The 17,476-nt window shown below is 47.6% G+C and overlaps 1 long non-coding RNA gene across 2 annotated transcripts; it reads left to right on the top strand.

Annotated features, from left to right (window-relative positions):
• Nucleotides 1-12,035: 12,035 nt before the first annotated feature.
• LOC144142001 (uncharacterized) lies at nt 12,036-16,990 on the top strand. 2 transcript variants are annotated; one of them, XR_013316791.1, is made up of 5 exons: nt 12,036-12,139; nt 13,378-13,519; nt 13,708-13,867; nt 13,955-14,077; nt 14,566-16,990. It is a non-coding gene; the product is annotated as an uncharacterized LOC144142001 (long non-coding RNA). The 2 variants fall into 2 exon arrangements; XR_013316790.1 differs by having other exon boundaries at nt 12,088-13,519.
• Nucleotides 16,991-17,476: the final 486 nt, after the last annotated feature.

Raw genomic sequence — 17,476 nt, 5'->3', positions numbered from 1 at the left:
TCCCCGACGTTACCTCCCACCGCCAGCTTAATAAACAAGGCAATCAGCGTAGGCAGCTGGAGGCGGCGGCGCCGCCGTTCGTCGCGGCGCGCCACAAATGCCACGGAACCACGCTAGGGATCGAGGTCATGCTTCAGGGGATGGACAGCCTCGGTGGTGACCGCACGCAAGCGGCAAGCACTGGGACGTTCCTTTCCCAGCCCGCACGAGGCCGTGTTTACGCGGCTAGATAGCCAAGCAGCGGGTGAGGCTTCACACACCACCGCCGCCACAAAAATTCTCGTCTATACTTAGACGAGAACGTTTAGAACGCTTGACGTTCATAATATCCCGCGAGCGTATCAGCGTCATCCTAGTAGCGTTCTGACGCGCTATTAAACAAGACAGATTCCAGAACACACACAAAATAGGGAAACTGAGGCACGTAAGTGACAGCTGGCCCCAACGATTCGAAGAATTCTCTCTGCCGAGAAACGAAAACGGTCGATCACGAAGCACTTGGCCACTTGACGCCACCGAAGCTGCCTCCCGAAGACGCGCAGAAAAACGCAAGTTACTGTCATGGCTGAGCCGAGAAGCACCGAGCCCCTCGGGGGCACGAACGCGCCCTTACTCGGGTGTGCCATTCCCGAGAACATTAGGCCACGCCAGACGCAACGCGATTGTTTATATTCGGGTTTTCACTCTCTGAGGATGTCGCCCCACGCCTGTGCACCGCGTTAGACGTTTTCTCCCCGTGCTCCTCTGTCCTGATCCACTGTAACCTCAGTTTTCTCAATCATTAAACGCTTTAAATTCTCAAAACCTAGTTTCTCTGATTCGATCTTCATTCGAGCCACGACGTAGCTGACATAAACATTTCTAATGCGAAAGCTTTAACTTCCAATTGAACGCCGCTGAGTTCTCCTTCCAGTTTTGCGTTGCGAGTAACGTTTTCGAGTTTTCCTGCGGTGCGCCTGCGGTGTACTGGCGCGGAAGGTCACAGTTTGCGGCTGCCGGCAATGTAGATGCTTCAGGCTCCATGGCGGTATGGCACGCACTGCCTCCCGACCGTCCGGGATCGCTGTTGACTGGCGCGCCGCTGGGTGAGGCCAGCGCCGCGCGTCAGTATACTCGGGAACAAGTCAAGAACGGCAATAGCTCATGTACGGTATCACTCCGCCTAAGCGACGGACCCGGATGTCAACGGGCGCGCGTTTTGAAAGAAGGCTGCTATGAATGCGTGGTATTGTCTGCCTTTCCTGGCGTAGTTTGCTTGTCGTCGCTGCAGTGGTTTACAAGCATTATAAATCGAAAAAATAACTAAAACGGCTCTTGCGGCGTTCAAAATATTCCCAGTAACGCCTTGCTTGCGCCGCTCGAAGTAACATCCGGCTGCGGTGACGAGGCACAGTGGCAACTTCCGTCGCCGTTCCTAAGTTGTAACCGGGTTTAGTAACGTGTTGCTACCGACGGACACCGAACGGTGGCCGCAGCCTCCGTGTACCCGGCGCATGCCCGGGCGTTGCCATGCAGGATGCGAATTGTTTTCACCGCAAAACGCGTATTCTATAGCAGCCAATGCGCATGTGTGCCCAAGCGTTGCTTCGCGCACTCATTTCTGTTTTAATAAAGCGAAGCACGCACTATAAGATGAGTAGCAGCCAATGGCACTGGCTAGCTTTTATTGTGGTTTTTAGTGCAAAAGACGCGGTGTGGAACGCGTCGCGTTAACATGGATTACGGAGTCATTTCGCTGTTACAGGAGCGGGACTTCTGCGCTCTATGGTTCATTTAATTCTTTCGCATTAAACGGTGTAGCTCGTTATCACTTGTTAGCAGACACGCGGGTAAAAGAACTAAGGGAGCAGGCGTACGCCACTTCCTTTTCCGCGTGGAAACGCGCCCACAGAAAGAGGGAGCGCCAGAAAAGGCTTCCTCCGTCGACGCCTTTTTTTGAGTGCGCCCACCCGCAACATCAGAGCGGCAGAGTTGCGGGTGCTGCATTGCCCCGAGAGGGCCATAAAAGTAGAGGCAGACTCCAATGCTCACGCGGACAGGTGGCCCCGAGGGAGCGAGCGGGAAAGGAGCCGGATGGGTGGGGAGCCCCCGGGAGGGGTGATGAGGAGAGGCAGGGAGGATGAACCCCGCGGGCACGGTGTGACCCCTCCGGGGAAAGAAAAAGTAATATCTGGGCCGGCAGAGGACGCGTTCCCGGGCCTCAAGGTCGCGCTTGCAGGTGGCGGAGCGTCGCCGCCGACGGAAAGGGTTATGGATAGCTGTACAGGGGCGGAGCGAGCGTCGGCGGTGAAAAGATGCTTAAAAGCGAAGGTGCTTCTCGGTGGACGGCGGCGATGGCAGCCTTCGCTTTTAATCGACGTCGGTAGGAACGTGCTTACTTCTAGATTAATTAATAATGGTGATTAATGTGTATATCCCCTAAGGAAATATATATTCTTACGAGATAAGATCGGGAAGGCGTTTGTTTTGGCTAGGTTCACCAACAAGCCTTCTACCGATGTCAACGCTAATCTTACAACTTCGCATTGGTCTTGCCGCAGCTACTCGTTGCAGAATCACTATCCACGCATGCTGCTGCGAGACTGCCTCCACAGAAGGTGAGGGTTTGTGGACGATGGCATGTTTTGTTTGTAGATGCTACGCCAGGGGCCTGTGTTGTTCTTTACTCCTGATGCACGCACGGTGGGAAGAACATGCAGCCAATGGGCGTGCTACTTTTCTTTGTATTTTACTTCTTATGCGCATGCTTTCTTTGCGTTTAATTCCTGACGCGCGCTCTATAAAACCCTTGGCAACAAATGCGAAGTCGGGCACGGCTTTTGTGAATGCCCTTCACGGACGCGAACTGGGTGCGAGCTTTCTGCAACATAGCCAAGAAACGCTTTCGCGTCATCAATGTAGTTGAACGCATACTTTAGTGGCCTCTATGCTCTCGTCGATACCCCTTGTCATCCGAGAATGTCACAGGTGCGCGGCAAAGCCGAATACAGGAACCATGGCTTCCCGATAGGTGACAACAAACTGCCCTCTAAGACAATCCTGCGGTTCAGCTTCAGCACAATTACTCAATCGGCCAACCCATGCAGCCAAGAATTAAATTTCTGCGAATGACGATGTCGAACCCCCAGACGCTCGAATCACGGCGTGGGATAAAAAGCCCGAGTTGTCGGAGTGACGCTTGCTGCCTCCTCTAAACATACTCCACGTTTACACAGGCATAAATTAAAAAAAAAAACCACACCGGTAGCTAATTTGTGAAGCATAGAACGCGTTATCCCAAAGTTGCGGTTTCAAATCTTGTCCGTCCGGGGCCCACCTTTTACTCCACTTTCTTGCTTGTCTTATATTTGAAAACTCGCACTTTTACACTTTCTGTTCGATAAATTCGCTCAACTTATTGAACACACGCTCCTCCAGTTAGTTTTGAGTGCATTTGCGCTTTTCTGAGTATATGTCTGTGCTATGCAAGTGTGTGCAGTCAAAACCTCGTTAATTCAAACGTTTCCCAAACACAAAAAGCATGTTCGAAGTAACCGGAGTTCTAACTAGGGTAAGCCAGCTTTATTAGTGGTAAAGCGCCCACTACCAGTAGCAGAAACACAGGCGCAATAATGTAGGTCGTACTGTACGTTCTTAGAAGCGCATGTACGGCGTGCGCACAGGACAGTTCTATATGAAGACCAAGAGGAGCAGGTGCGCAGTTCCGAACTACGGAGTGGAGTAGTTGCTACGACTGAAAGAAGACAAACACATACTTTAAGAACATCAAGAATAGCCATAGAGGCGCGTGAAAATATCATTCTCGAACGACATCTGTAAGAATACATTTGGCCCGAACAGCAGCGCCAATTCTTTTATCCATCGTGGCAGCGCGCCTGTGGCAACACGAGAGGCCATGTAACGTTTCAAAATGCGCTCATTGACGTATATACTGCATTCGAACTTTTCCGTTCGGCTTGAAATATCACGAAAAGTAGACTGAACTGGTGGGAAATCCTGTTCCCACCCGTTCGTGGCGCATGCTTCAGGACCGAATCCAGGAGGGGTTTTTCCCATCGAAATACACGTCATTTTGTCGGGACCTATAGGCCAGTCCGAATTATTCCTTGGTTCTAATTATGCAACTTCGAATTAAAGAGGTTCGACATCATGTATAATCCAAACAGCTCCGCAGCATGTGTCACTCGAGAACATGGTCCACTTCCTTGAAAGACAAGCCAACGAATCTATTTCCGGTACCAGACGAGACATTCTTGACAATACTTTCCACGGAGCTATGCGTTCAATACGTTCACTCCGTGTTAATAAAAAACACATTCTGCGTGCTCATAGATGTTTTAGCCGTGGGAAGAGGAACTTACCAGCTAACATTGCTAAAACCAGCTTCGGCTGATTGTACGCGCGGAGGCGGCAGCAAGGCCCAACGGGGTCCTGAGCCTGCATAATCCTTTCACGCCACTGAAGTTTGTTCTCTTAGCATGGAAGAACGGAGAGGGGTCTGAAAAGGCTCTCGGGTTTTGCTTATATGAGCGGTGTCCGATTGACAGTTCTTGCCAAAGAATTAAAAAAAAGGACGACTTTTCTTCAGCATCATCATCTATGCCTCATCCAGTTCCCTGTCCATACCCCTTCCGAGTTGAAACAGCGCGGAGAATCCGACTGACTCTGGGATAATCGAAATTCCGGCCAGGGCGAGTTAGACAACAGCCCCGCTGCCCGCAATAAGTGCCGCAAGGATGTGCGGCAATAACTGCCGAAAGGGGAAGACGGCCGCTGCCTTCGAGTCTTTGCCATATCCTGCCACCTCAGGGGCCCCCACCTACGCCCACCAGCGCCCAGCCGGCACCATAGTATTACACGGGCAAGGGAGGTGGCGATGGAGGAGAGAAGCGGAGCTGCGTGGTCGTGACGCACTCGCATCCTGCGGCGGGTGCGGTCGATAACGGGCCGCGCGATGCCACTGATCGGAGCAGAGGAGGCGCCAGCCATCTTGGATACGGACATCCCGGCTGCGAAGCGGTGCCATACCCGCAGGCATTTTTTCTCATCACCGTCTTTCCCCCCACCCCCACCCCCACCCCCTACGCGCCCTGCTCTTGCGTCCCCTTTTGGCCTTTCTAAATCTCTGAATGGACGCGTTCGTACATATCTTACGCATGCACACGTCATAAAAGCGCGGCTCACCAACAAGTGTCCCTCGGGGACGTTTTGTAAAACTGGCCTAGGGGAGTCTACGCAAAGCTGGCAAGATGCCGAAACAGGACAAAGGGGAGCATGATTTCATGAAGTTGTAAAACGTTGGCCAGATTCCTGACCGGGCCTATGGGGGAACTGACACATAAAGAAATCAAATTAGTGAGGACGACTTGTCAAGGTAGACAGAAGATTGATCACAGGGAAATAAAAGCCTGAAAAAGGGAAGAAAGAAAAAGCACGGCCCCCGAACTATAACAGCGACTGCTGCCGCGGAAATGCGAACCGAATGCGGCAGTAATGCAAGACGTTCACAAAACACCACTGAAAAGCAGAATTGAAGATGTAATTTCTCTGTTTTTTTGCCGTGGAATACGCGGAACCTGAGCTACTTGGTGCATAATTCGCTTCACCTTTCTGTTCTTTTAGCATGCCCTCGGCCGTCTGAGCAGTACTTAAGCCTAACACGTATAATAAGGGCAGACAGATACATACACGATATAGGAATTTTCGTGAGCTCAGTTTGTTTAATCCATTCGTGTCTCCCCAGAGAAGTGCCTACGGTCACAAAGGCAGCAGTCAAGTGAATGGAAGTTTATCTAATGTCGTATTGCCCTTCTAAGTGCGCCTGCGGAATAAAATCTAACTCGAATCGTCTCCTCGCGTAAACACGATTCCGGAAGCGGATTTGACTTCGCTGAAAAAATTACGCCCTAAGAAATCAAATTACGATTAGCGGAACCCCGAGGCAAAGAGAAAAGCAATCTGGGGTAAGTGGTGTGTTGCGGCGGCGGCGCCGGATCGATCGGGGCGAAGCAGTGTTGAACTCGGGGCCAAACCTCACGCCAAGCCCACGATATCGTTAATTATTCACCGAAGTTAAAGGGCAGCCATCAACGGACGTTTTCCCGGCGCCCCACTTCACGAAAGAAGTGAGGTCAATAATACATCAGGGAGAAATCGCCCAAGCCATGCGGTGGAGGTGACGAGGGCGCATTTACAAGTCCGCAGGGAGATGGGGGAGGATCAGCACGACTAAACGCTTTTTGTGAGCTCCGTAGCTCCGCCCCGCGATTCGGATGCCGCCTTACTCGATCGTAATAGACGCTGCTTAGCGACAATGCAGAAATACAGTGCGCGCATCGATAACGAGAAAGATCTCGTATTTGAGTGAGTGATAAAGCTTCAAAGGAAAACAAGGTGCTGTAGAAAAGGTAATCAGGTATACAGCGATGCTCAACACGTTCCCAGTGAGCTTTTAAACAGGTAAACAAGGCGGTGACGCGAGAAACTAAGCGGTGTGGCACCTAAAAAACAAAAACAATTGAAGAACACCACCCCAGCGTTTCCATCTCCTGACGCGAAGAAACTTATGCAGTGTGTCAGTCGGTTTTTAAGCGTATAAAAAAACCGCGGCGTCAAGTACACGCTATTAACCCGACAACGTGGCTATTTATGTTCTTGAATCTCGCATCAAACGTCGTCGTCGAGCTTCTTCACTTATTACTGTGATTTACCTATAGTCTAATTACTGTAATTTACCTATAGATAAGTTACTATATTTGCCTATAGGTAAATTGCAACACAAAGTAAAGAAATTGCACCGCAATTATTATTAATAATCGCAGTGTCCATAGCTACACTCTTAATCTGGTTCCATGTAAGTTCCAGTTAAACGGGGCGATCCACATATTTTTATTTGGATCCAAACGAAGAATAACTGGAACTAGAGATATAAGTGGATCTTATCTGGAACTGTCCATTTGTTTTCTTTAGGTTTGTGTTTACTATGTGGAACCGAATAAATGAGGGGATGCGCTGTCGGCCGTTCCAGTTACTGTTCCACTTATGTCCCAGTAAAAATTTTGGACAGTGCTTTTGTATATTTTTTGCTCGTGTCTTGTTCCACATAACTTGTGCGCTGCAGTGAAGTATGCACTGAATCGTGCATTAACTGGAACAATGAACCACATATATATTTGACGCGCTTTGGCGCACAAGCGCACGCACAAGCACTTGCACGCACACGCCCACAGACATAGATACAGACACGAACGCACACCCGCGCACCCGCACATACACACACACATGCATGCAGTCACACACGCACACACGCACGCAGCACATAAAATTTAATAAACTTCGTCGATATCTATGGAACTGTCTTAGAGCAGTTTACTTATATAAGACGGCTAAGACTTATTTTTAGTGACGTTATTTGACAGAAAACAATATGTCCACTGCTATAACAACACCGTACAAAGCATGAAAGGTGCGAGAAAAGGGTATCTTAGCGAAAATAGAAATTTCACGAACCCCTTTCAGGTTGTCTGCGGCGCTCAGACCACTTTAGTGAATATCGTATTTTGCTAATTGCAGACGCGCAGTACGTCTGAAATCACCAATGACTTGAATTTGAGAAGGACCAGATGTCCTCAGGTTCTCCTTCTGCGTTTGGGATAGAGCCGTGGTAGTGCTGAAGAATTCATTGGGCTTTTGTGGATACCTCATAAAGAAATATATATAGTTGTTGAGACTATTGCAAGTTCTGCATTTGGTTCACAAAGCGTCGCAGAAACATTGTTTTTTGATCAATGCTCAGCCATCAGCTCGCTGTGTTGTAGTACGTGCACAATTTTAAGTGTTTTACAGGAACGTATGAATGGCTACAATCTGCTGTAAAATAGGTACTTAGTCCACTTTATTTATGCCCTGATGCGGTATATACATAGTGTTAACCGACTGTGCCGCATTTTACACTGCACGCAGCATGTCACGAATGCAGTTATATATGCTTGGATGTTCGTTAGCATTTTTCGTCTCGTGCATGCTATTAAGGGTGACTCACCTGATCCAATTCATATGGGACTCACTAATTCATGACGCAAATTCATGAGACTTACTAATTCAAAAGCACCATGTACCGATACAAGAAGTTTTACAAATTCACTGAAATGACACTAACGACCTGGTTTGCTTCTTCTAGAAATACAGTAGACCCTCGTTAAGACGAACTTGGTTAAAACGAACACTGATTAAGAACCACAACATTTTTCTCTTGTAACGTCCACAATGCAATACACCTCCGCTTAAGACGAATTTCGGATAATACGCATACATTTTTACGGTCCGTCCGGGTTCGTCTAAAGGCCGATCCACACGACGGACCGAGTCCGCGGTCCGATCGGTCACGTGATGCCGCGTCACGGCCCGCCGCGGTCCGATGCAGCGCCGAGAGCATCCACACGGCGGACCGCCGTAGCAGACGACAGAGCGGTCCAACCCAGAAACACTCTCCACCACAGTGCTTCCAACCAGACGAACTCGCGAACCCATACGAACGGCTCGCGCCCGCTCCGTACATGTTTTATGTGTATTTTGCGCTTGGTTTCGCCGTTCCGCGCGCATTTTGGAGCAGTCGAAATGTAAACAGAGCGCAAGCGTCGTTTGGCCGCTATGGCGTTAGCTTTGTACGTTGATGAAGAAGACTACCTTGCGCCGAAAAGGTCGTGCTGGGTTAAAAAGTGGATGTGTCGAAAAGAGCTGGGACTGCGGAACCAAGTTGTGGCGTGCGGAATCCAGAGCAGAGCGCATCCACACGGCGGGCCGGCTGAGCGGACCGGGAATGGCCGACCGTCTGAACACGCAAGCTGGAAGGTTGAACACAGGTTGAACACAGGCGCCGTTTGGCCGCGACAACATGTTGTAACGCACAAGCCTGCACGAAACGTTTCATCCCCACAGTAACAGCCACCCGCGTGCCAGCCGGGCGGGCGCGCTCACGCAGCCGCCGGCGTCGTTCGCACGAAGGCGACACTACGAGCGGCGACGGCGGGGTGATGCGGGCTGCATACGGCTCGTCACCGCTCGCTGGAACCGAACGCTTCCCGCAAATTGAGGTCCACATGCGTGAAACAAAGTGATAATGACGGCTAGCATTGCACTAGTAAGAGTCGTAGGACTCGCTAGTAAAAGCGCGGATGAAGTACGCGTCGCGGTTGTAAGCCTAGCCCGCCGCCTATCCCAGCGGGGGTGATTGACAGGCTCCTTCGAGCGCTTCGAAACAGCCGCGCTGCCTGCGCCATTCTCTATTGGCGCAACTGGACCCGGCACCGCCCACGCGGCGCGGGAGCTGTCAGACCACGCTGATTGATGTCGCGGTCCGCCGTCGAGACCGCGGACGGTAAACCCTCGGCGAATATTTGGCCCGCGAGGGCCGCGGTCCTGCCCGGACCAACGGCGGCCCGCGCGAACTGGTGACGTCCTGTCACGTGATGCGCGGACCGCGGTCAAAATAATCGTTTTGGTCCGCCGTGTGGATCGGCCTTTAACGGGAGTCTGCTGTATATCATTTCTTTGCAGAGATAAAAAAAAAAAACAAGAAACGCATTTTGGTTTATCCAGTCTTCACTGGAAGGTGCTAGCGGTCTCACCATGCGAGAGTTTTATTTCTTTGTTTCAGTAGAGAAGCGACATATATCTAAAATAAGCAAACTAGGCCGTTGTGAATATCGGTATGTATTTGTAAAACTATTCGTATTGGTGCACGATGGTTTTTAAGTCCGTTGGTCATGACGTAGTAAGTCCGATAGGAATGCTAACATGTGAGTCCCTTTTAATTTCCACAAGCAAAAACAAGAGCCTCTTTGCAAAGAGCGGTTGACTGGGTGAACGGAACTAAACCTAGATATACCACGTGATACCTGCATTATTTTGTATGTATTAATGCTGAAATGACATTGTAATTCCTAATTATGCTGTGCTGTAACGGCAAAAATACGCAGAGTTAACTTGCTGTTCGATTCGATGGTGGTTTATTTATCTCAAAAAAAAAATAACATACAAAGGGTATATACTGTTGTTGTGTCTTGTCATAGTAATTGAAGTTCATTGAATGACCCGCCTTCTCCAGCTGCTTCCCCAGTTGCTGTTTTCCTGTAGTATTGGTGTTCAGGAGGGAAAAGGGCTGGGAAACGGGCCGTGGTATTATTACTTACTAATTAGCTGTAGGTAGCTTTATATAACGTGGGTATCTAAGAGCGTCGCAGTATATTTTATTGACTACGGAAAGGTTTGTTGTCAAGAAAAGCAGTAAATGAAGCCACGCCCTTTTGCGTTCATTGTAAACAGTAACGGAGAAATTGTCATCCAAAGTTAAGCTCGGATATCGCACGCACTCACGGCCCTCCGCGAGAAACAACTTTAGCCAGTACTAACGCGCTAACGCGGCTATTATCTGAGCTTTGTTTCGGCCTCAGCGGGCGTAAACGTCCGCTTAGACGCATACGCCCGTTTTCCGAATCCAATAAAGCCATCACGTGTGCCGAGTTTGTATGAGTTCTTATGCGGGCGCATCGCCAAAGCCTCCGCGAGAACGAAAGTACGCCGAAGCCATGAGGAAAAGACCGCCACTCCAGTAGCGCATTCAATGCGCATGCGTCAGCAGCAGCACGGCAGAGCTGTTTTTGCGTTGATTCACGGTACAGTGGGGCTGCAACGGGTACGATGACGACGGATGAAAATCGGGACCGCGTCAACACTTTAAACGACAGCAGCGCTCCCATCTTCCAGGATTCCCCATGCTAATTTTACGGTCTTCCGCATGCAGCGCCACCAGTGGCACTCCCAAGCGGGTTTCTCAATTGCTCGCGCGATGCGCCTGATATTTACTAAAGAAATTCTCGGTCACGCTGGCGAGAACCGTTAACGCCGTTAGCAGTTTAAACAGGGCTCGCAAGCTTGGACGTTCCCTGGTTTCCCTATAGGCGGCGTAAAAATCGACGCCCCACGTGACCAACCTATAGCGCTGTTTTCGACCATCAAGTCCACCAGACGGCGCAAGCGAAAGGTTACTTTTGGTATAGAATACAAAACATTCATTCCGTGACTCAAAGAGCCCACACAGTTCGCTTACAATGTGTTATTTAAAAATATTATTAACAAGTTCCACATCAAACATCTGTTGAGCAAAAATGTGCGCAACTTTTTACGAACAGCCGACTGGTGCACCACCTCGTTTCTGAATTCGCAACCACAAAGCCGCCAATTCAAATTGAAACCGCTGCAACGGCCCACCGTTTCTACGTGCGCGGAGCATTGGTTTCGTGACTGTTATTGCTGTTATGTGCTTTTGCGTCCATCCGCTGTTGAGAGGACTGGCAAAACACGGTAATTGAGTGCTTGTTGAGTGACAAATGTGGGAAATTCCGCATCGGAAGACAGCTGTCGAGGCCAGAATATTTGATTCTTCCAACAGAAGGTGAGTGTTATGCACTCCGCTAGAAAGACGGCGCAAACGTGCCCTTCGTTCGAAATCTTAGCGCAAGTGAACGAGTTGTTATGGCAAAAAAAATAAAGTCATGAAAGCGACGTACAATTGCAGCGATCGAAATGAAATGATGTCCTGGCCTCTGTAAACTTGCGGATGTCAATAAACGATTTGTTCTCACTTGCTGCTCACTGTGGTCTGTGCCAGTCGAGGCCATCTGGTCACCTGGCGTAACATCACTTCACTAGCGCGGCGCAAGTAAACACGCGACCAGCGTGCCAGCCAGGAACCAGCAGGAGCAGCCACGGCCGGACTCGACGCCCCTTTCGCGCGCGGGAGGAGGAGAGTCGAGTCCGGCCGTGGAGCAGCGAGCCGGCGGCCGCCGTGCGAGGGCAGCCATGTTATTAAGGAGCTCAAGCGGCCTGTGCAAAAAGTATCCGCCATGTTTACAAAGCCGTGTTTACAGCGCCATCAAGCGGGCGTACTGGGTAGTTCACGACGCCGCCACTACGCTTTTTCTGGCACTACAGGCAAAGCTAGACCTTTGCTTCTCTAAAATCCTCCCTGTTCTGTGGTTTAAATGGGGTTGATTGCGGCGTGCAACTACGAATTTTTTCATATCCCTGGGCTGTATTCCCTGCTCGACGAAGTGGAGTTTTGCCAGGAGGCGCAAAAAAGGTCAGTGCTGCTTATTTATGTGCTGGTAACGGTTGTTGTTCAGTGACATCCTTGTTAACTGCGTCCGATAAACATACCGCGTCTATGCCCGTTGTTCGTGTGTCGTTCATGCTTGTGGTCGCGGCGTGTAACATTTTGTGTTGGAGAAACGTTTGCAGCCGTAATTTACCAAAACTCCCGTGTTCGTGGGTCAGAGTCGGCTGGACATTTCTGACTGCGTACGTCAGAAGTTCCTGGTTTGCGCGTTTCATGAGTGGATGTTCCCTTACTGTGTGGCTTTGCTTAGTTGTATATTGACGGTAGCTGTGTATTTCTGCGGTAGCGAATCTTCTCGGGTTAGTCGCTCGCGATAATCGCGCGTGCACACGTGTACAACTTCCAAGCAAGTTTGTCGGAGCGTCCGTCCTTAGATTTATTGGTATTTTTAAAACTTGCGTGGTAATTGCGGCGTTGTGTTAGTCTGATGAGTAGAATGCCATTTACTGTGCTTACCAGACCGGGTGTCTTCGACCTTGCCCGTTGCGCGCAAGTTAGACGCTATTTCGAGTTGTGTTGATGTGCTTTCAAGGCGTCAGCTTACGTTTATCTGTGCAGTGTGTTATGCAGTTCCATGTTTCTTCCAATTCCTTTGACCAATTGAGATGATCTATTTTACATTGCCTGAAGTGTAGAGAAATGGAAGGGACAGTGGTTGTCTTAGCCGTACCGCAGTAACAAACGTTTCTTTTGTAGAGGGGAAGAAATATGTGGAAACACGCAGCGGGTATATAGAAAGTGTGCTGCCGTTTCTATGCTGTTAATGTCAGTGGTAACTTGAGACTTCAGGATAATTATCCAATATCCATAATTAGTGGTTGCTACTTCACGAACCGCGTTAGAAATAAGCCACTCTTGCATTTTTATGCCGTCAATGTCGGTGGTAACCCGAGAGTCGAAATAATTTCCGACAACGCTCCGGTGATAAGTTCTTGCATCACTATGTGCACCCAACATTAACCCATTTCTGTGCTTCCTTGAACTTAGAAAATATACTGCGAAAGCAGATTGCTACATTCTGTATTCGATCTGTGTAACCTGTCCAGATGCAGACTATGGCTGACTGTGGAGAAATTTGTCTCTACACTGGTAGTTTGCGACAATTGTTTTCCTTTGTCTGAAGAACAGAAATTAAAACGAATTATTTCCATTCCTTACATATACCTGTGAAATCATGGCTGTGGCATTCACTGTGGCTGAAGACATCTTCGGCACGCCGAGGCGTCGTCGTGACAAGTGTGACAGATTGTGAATGCATTGTGGAAGTCATAAAGCCACGAAAGAGTGCCTCTTGAGTGTTGCGTATTAAACAGACGTTCACCACTCCGCATGGAGCAATGACAGGTGAGCCTAAAAATGTTCAAATATTTTTATATTTAAAATTGTTTCGCCTGAAAACGTTACCAGGGCTCGTGATGCAAAATAAATTTTAGCACAACTAATCAGGCCTTGTACGAGATCTTGTAGTACTCCTTTCTTAGAGGGAAGCGTAAATTTATGCTTCGATATTTTTATACTGTTTTTATTTCTAGGAAATAGGGCAGACCGGGACTTAAAACAATGGAACAAGGAATGCATACTGCCATTTTCCTGGTTCTTGAAGGCGTGTGTTCACCGTTCTTGAAGTCGTGTGTTCAAAAAAAGGAAACACGTGAAAGCCGTTGTACGGGATGAAATCATTGCATTCTACAAGTAAGTACGCACTCCCAGTTCTGGAACTTTGATGGTCCCTTTTTAGGTAGTTGCATTATACGTAATGACTTCGGAACACCATTTCAGTGACAACTTGACCTGTAGGTGAAAACGACAGTAAGAGCTTTTGGGAACACGTTGGCAAAACTTTCCTGGAAAATCACTCCGAGGAGGCCCTGCCAGGAACGCCTGCATCTTAATTTTAGTTGGGTAAGTTGGCATTTTATTTTTGTGGGACTCAATTTATGGTAGTGTTTATTGAAGCTGGCATTTTATTTTTGCGGGACTGAATTTGTGGTAGTTTTCTTTGTAGCAAAATCTTACTGTTAAGAATAAATCGTGAACTCCAAATTGGGAAGTACCTTCACATTCAGCCTGTTTCGGATGCTGCAACATGTGGACAAAAAGACTATTATTTTGCATTCAAGTTTTGCAAACATTTTGCTTTCACATTGAGAGTTGCTGCTGTGATAATACGGCGCCACGGCCACGCCCAATGCGGTTGCTTTCCAACATTAGAGAACTGCCATTGACAGTCTGTGCTAATATTTTTTCTACATTCTTAGCAGCATTCCCAGAAAAGAAACCAAGAAATCGCTGATATTTCAATCAATTACTGTGCTATAAAAGGGGTATCCTAAGCAACTCACTCATTTAAAGCCACCGTCTAACAAAATTTTCTTGTTCCTTCCTTAAAGGTACATGACGTGGTCCAGTTATTCTCGACGTCCAGTTATTTTGAGAGAAGAGAGTGGCAGCGTAAATATTGTCTGCAAGAAACACGTCATGGATTTTCCGCCTGCATTGTCACATCAAGATGTGGTCATCCTCCTCGCCGTATATTTCATCTTAATCTCCTGAAACTTATGCTACTTTGGAGAGTTCTTGGGACTTTTGCAGAGAGTTCTTGGCCATTTAACAGTGGCCTGTGTCATTTAAGTTTAAAGCTCTGTTGAAAGACTCGATGTGGTCACTCTACTTGGGGTTTTAAATTATTGTTAGACGTTTAAGCCTATTCGGAAAGATATGTCGTGGTTCAAATGATTGGTAGATGCAAGCGGCATGTCAACTGCAAAAGTGAAGTCGTGCTTTCCTTTGCAATTTTTCATTATTGGCACAAAGCGCAGGCTGCCTTTGCCGCTACTCTGTTACTCTGTTAATGTAGCTAATGGCACTGCACTGTAACGTTTTTATTATTCAAGTGCAGCTCGAAATTTTTTTTCCATGGCAGTGCTGCTGTTGATGGATGCAAACGTGAGAGTAATTATTTACACAGACGGTTTGGGGTTTTATTACTCAATTTTTGTACTGTATCTTAGCTGACACCTAAGCCCTAGAAGAATGCAAAATATACATATTTGGCTTGAAAAAGTTGTTTACTGTGGACAAAGTTGCATTTCTCGCTTGTTAGAGGCAGTGCTTTGGTCACAAGCATACTGTCGTCATGACAGTAGGGTTTGTATAGCACGCAACTGAATTTTACCTCAGATAAATGTTCGGGCTGGAAAAATGCTTCCAAGTTCGCTTGGTAAAATTGGTCACCTGTATGTTTCAACGCTACCTGGCTTGGTTATTTGGGATGTCTGAATTGTTCTTGAGGGAATTAATAACGTCTTTAGAGTTAGGCTGCTTGATAAATTTTAAAATGCGTAACATGCTCCGAGCTATCTGGTTTGTAAAATTTTGTAAGATTCACACTGGGTGTTATGAGCTTTTTTTTGGATAAGTTATTTTAAATAGCTACAAATTGTCGTGGAAAGAACGCGGCTTCAGTGAAAGGCTTTTTCAGGGCGCGTATATAGTCGGTTTTGGCTACAGTTAGCTTGATATTACAGTTAGCTTGATATTGATATATGGTGTATGTTTTAGTTGTGCAATAGTGCCACATGCTTCCGGTAATTTTTTCTGTGCAAATGTTAAATTGTTAGTATTGGCTCCGGTGTTCTTTTCCTACACTCTTGCAGGTCTTGTGATAATCCAACCGTGTATGGCTTGTATTTTTGGCTTTTCCCTACAATTTAATAGCAAACTGCATTTTTTGGAACCGGGATGCGTAAACATGGTATGGCAAGCGCTGTGGGTACTTCCGCATTTGCGGTACCTGATTTCATGTCATAAAACAGCATATTTTATGCTCACTGTTGTGTAATGCTTTTTGAGTTACTGCGAGGGTAGATGTACAAGTCTGTTTGTGACGCGGTTGCGCTTAAAGCCATCTTTATTACCCACGTGTTTTTAGCAAAAAAGAATGGTAAATATTAGCAAAAATGGGAAAATGCCACTTAGATCGTTTTGGCCACTTGATATCGTTTTGGTATTTGATCCTGTACGCTGGTCATTTTCTGCCCAAGTGGAAACAGATATGTCTCCGTATCTCAAATGTGCGCAATAATACGAGCGAATAAAATTTCCTTAGTGTTTTTAAAAGCATTGTATCAGTGCTAATAGTTGGTTTGGTGTGTATTTTAATGCGAGTCTTGTTTCTTTTACATGCAGCCAAAACCCAGAACAGGATTCGGCGGATGAAGCCAAAGTCTCTGTGTGCCGCTCCAGGTATCTCAGACCAACTTTTATATAGAACTGTGCTCCGATAGGCAACTGTTGGGAACTGTCAGGGACCACACTGCTGCGGCGGTTTCTGTTTTCCAATTGTTGGTATCACTGTGGGCCATATGTCAAGGCTGCGTTAGAATGGTGCTTGCGGTTTCCTTCTGATACCAATGCATCCGCCAGCCTGGCAAATGACCTCAGTTTATACCAACAGGAAAGCAGATATGTTGGAAAAGTGGAGTCCCATAGACAGCTTCTCAACGTCTATCGGAACACCGTTTTATATAAACAGCTGGTCTGAAGGTACCTGGAACGGCGCACCGGATAAATCCATAATCATTTTACGTGGATCAGTGTTCCAGTAACTTACACTACCAGTTTATTTGGAACAGTGATCCGTATATTTTTATTTGGAACGCCGATCCAGATAATATAGCTGCAAAAATATGTGGTGCACTGTTCCACTTACATTTTCAGGATATGTGGAACACGGTTCCAAATATATAAGTGGAACTTTTTTGCAAAAAAGTTCCAGTTACTAAGTGGATCTTATGTGGATCCAGATTAAGAGTGTAGACACTTCCAAAACGGCCCATTTAACTTGCCGACGGGAACGATGACTCCAATTTACTGTTGTTAAATTTTGGAACGGCACACAAAAAGAAGAAGAAGAAGAAGGTTGAAATAGGGAAAACAATGTGCGTCATGAGCCGTAATTTAAAGGTTGTTTTCCATGGCCCGCACCGGGAGCTTGTAACGTTGCTCTTTAGCTTAACAACGGGTCCGCCCTCAAAGTGTCCAGAAAGTTCAGATAGGTCGCCAATTATAGGTCGCCAATTGGTGAGCCCATGCCTGACTGAGGAACAGGACCCGTAGGGATCGCGACACGTACGACGACGTTTCGAAAAACACGGCCATAACTGAATTTCGCTGAAAACCGTTCTGACACAGCCGCCCAGTACTTCAGTTTTCACTTTGACGCAACACGTCGCCGAGACAAAAATGATAATCCCACGTGGAGCACCGTATTGCGTCGTGTAGAAAAGGACGGCACCGGTA

This window comes from Haemaphysalis longicornis, unplaced genomic scaffold (genome assembly GCF_048455015.1).
Source record: "Haemaphysalis longicornis isolate Haplotype H1 unplaced genomic scaffold, Haemaphysalis longicornis Haplotype H1 scaffold_1, whole genome shotgun sequence".
NCBI lineage: Eukaryota > Metazoa > Arthropoda > Arachnida > Ixodida > Ixodidae > Haemaphysalis > Haemaphysalis longicornis.
The sequence above is the reverse complement of the archived record's forward strand: the minus strand, read 5'-3'. Positions and strand labels throughout refer to the sequence as shown.